Source organism: Ipomoea triloba, chromosome 16 (genome assembly GCF_003576645.1).
Source record: "Ipomoea triloba cultivar NCNSP0323 chromosome 16, ASM357664v1".
NCBI lineage: Eukaryota > Viridiplantae > Streptophyta > Magnoliopsida > Solanales > Convolvulaceae > Ipomoea > Ipomoea triloba.
Genome location: NC_044931.1, coordinates 6,721,210 through 6,724,338, shown reverse-complemented (window position 1 = coordinate 6,724,338; position 3,129 = coordinate 6,721,210).

The following is a 3,129-nucleotide window of genomic DNA, read 5'->3' as shown; positions in this document are numbered from 1 at the left end:
AATTTAATGAATTCGTCCATCTCATGTCTTCGGCCATTTCATGTACTCGGCTACATGAATTCGCTCATTCATTTCCTCGGCCTTCACTTTATCAATTCGTTCACAAATGACTCCAATTGTCATTTTAAGTATTCGGCTACAAGCATCGGCCAGACTTCAAAATGTTAATTTTTGATTCCGGAAACTTTTCGGTTCCAACCTTTCATAAATTCATATTTTCAACTTTATTTTCTACCAAACTAAAATAATATTTATAATTCCACAACTCCAAATATTAATTAAGCTTTGATGGTAGTCTATCTGAAATATTAATCTCCATTACTATATAAATATCCAACAATCCTCCTCTATTTATATAGTAAAAATTAATATTGTACCAAAATAAATTCAAAACTCATGCATAAATGAAAGTGTCTTAAAGATACGTGAGTTGAGCTTTCTTTCACTTGCAATTTAATAATTAGGCTTTCCATATCCCTCAGATTATTTTGTACTTAACAACCCTAGACAATCCTTAAACTAGGATTTTATTTGGCCGTTAATGCCGTACTAAATAATCATCAATACATAGTGATGCCTTTTAATTAAACTATGTATTTAATAATAGGTCACCACAACCATATGATTTCTGATGTCTTTTGAACCATATCCCTTGTAATAGCTTTGGTAAGCGGATCCGCTAAATTAAACCGGGACCGTACAAAGTTCAGTGCCACAACACCATTACATGAGATATCCCGCACATAGCTATGTCTCAAGCCTATGTGTCTAAACTTGCCACTATAAACATTGTTATATGCCTTGGCTAGTGTAGCTTTGCTGTCACAGTGTACCAAACCTGGTGACATCGGTTTCAGCTAAATCGAAATTTCCAAAATTAAATTCCTTAGCCACTTAGCTTCCTTGCATCCCGAAGCTAAAGCAATAAATTCATATCAAAGATAGATATTTCTTTTGAGTATACTAAACCATAATTTATGGTTTATTCAAGTATTTCAAAAAATAAAAAATTATTTTAATGTCATCCACTTTGATAACAGTACATGATGATAGATAGAATTTAATATTCTATCAATGAACTTGTAAAATAAAATATTTAAGTGATTATACTGGAACCCACTTTCTAGGTTCTTAGTCAATAAATATTTATTTCCTGCAGATTCGATAACCAATAATTTCAATCACCATGCTAAACTCATTAGCAATGAGTGATTTCTTAAAATCAAAATTAAAACCTCCTCCATTTGGAATACCATCCACTTTGGAGAATAAACTGATAAGAGTTCTCCACTCAGAAGTATCCATTCACTTTGGAGAATAAACTTATACTGAAAAACCTCCTCCATTCAGAAAATTCATTCACTTTGGAAAAGATCGAAACTATTTTTTGTTTTAAGCTTTTGCTTTTCATGTTTCTTCCAAATTGAAGAACCACACCAACTTAAATCATAATCCATGATTTAAATTTGAAAATTCTTTCCACTAGCCAATTTTCATACTAATAAATCAGTAAACTTTTTGGCTTTCAGAATTTTAACACATTCTCAGTATGAGAAATCATGTGTTAAAAGACACCCATAAAATGCATGAATTTCATCATTATGCATTTCTTATGCATGAAAGTTATTGCATGCCTTCATCAGAAATATCACAGAATATTTCCATACTTACACAAGGATAAACTTTCTGTGGTGCTAAAATAATCAATAATTCATGCAGGACATTATAAAAATAATTCCACAACATTGTAACCATGTAAAAAGCAGCAGAAAAAATTGATATCACCAAATTAATTCAAATTTGGCAGATTAACAGCACCTTAAGATACAACATATTATATATGTATCTTGTATACCATGCATGCGACTGAGACAAAGTCTCAATATATATAAAAACATTTATATACTAATTTAAACATATCCGTGTATTTAACAGGCTATGCAAAACTTAAAAGAATTCATGCATAACTTCTATACATGATACATAACTTAATTAGTAAGTAAAATAACACTTACATTCATGTCGAGGCCGAGACAAATAAAAGTATCGTGCCGGTTACATCATGCAACTTGTGTCTGCTTTTATACTTCATCTCTTCCGGCCCACCATGTAGAGAACAAATCTTCTCGTTCCAAATAAATCATGCTAATAAAATGATTATTTATTTATATATATAAAATCATTCTACTCATCTCACTAATCATCTTGGCATAATTAATGCCTCATGATTCTGAGTGAAGATAGAAATAAAACTTCATAGCATGTATTCAAACCACATGTACAGCATGTACATGGCATGCCATGAACACCATGAAAAAACCGCATGAAACCTTCTTGTACAATAAAATGACGGACCCAAAAGTGATTACTGTCATCCTTACCACCAAATTTGAAATTCACATTCCGAAATATTTCCGTGATGGGAAACTTCTCTTTTACGCCAAACATCTTGTCTTCAAAACTTTCCAAGACAAGACCAATGATCATAGGTTTAGAAACTTTTAAAGCTTATAGATTGTTAGAAAAAATGTTGCTATTCTGTAATACATTTGAGATACAACAAAAATACAGAAGAACAAGGGAACAAAACCGGATCATCTGGTATCTTCAGGCGTGTAATCACTTTCCTATAAGCTTAGCTTTAAATCTCCCTCAGAAAAAGCAACAAGGTTCCATATTTAATCTTATGGGATACAAGAAGAGACTGAAATTCTTAAGTTGCTTTGTTTAAGAATTTCCTGTAGAACTGTAAGACTGTGAAATATCTTGGTGTACTGCAAGTTGATTGCTTGTCAATTGCCTCTTTCTTTCAGATGTCTCACCAAAATATTTATATGAAATATTTTGACTGTGATAAGAGGTTACATGGAAGTTACCGGCAGTTCAAAACTCCAACTTCCATAAAATATATCTTAAAAGATATATTGATCTTGGAAAATATAATTACATGAACCATGTATAACATGTACATTTTTCATAAGTTATGTACTTTCGTAGGTTCATACACTGGCATATGAATTTATTATAAAATAATATATATATATATATATTATATGTTTAATAAATTAATGCATGTGCCATGGAAAAATAAACAAACAATATATACATATGTACACGTATGCAGCCAGA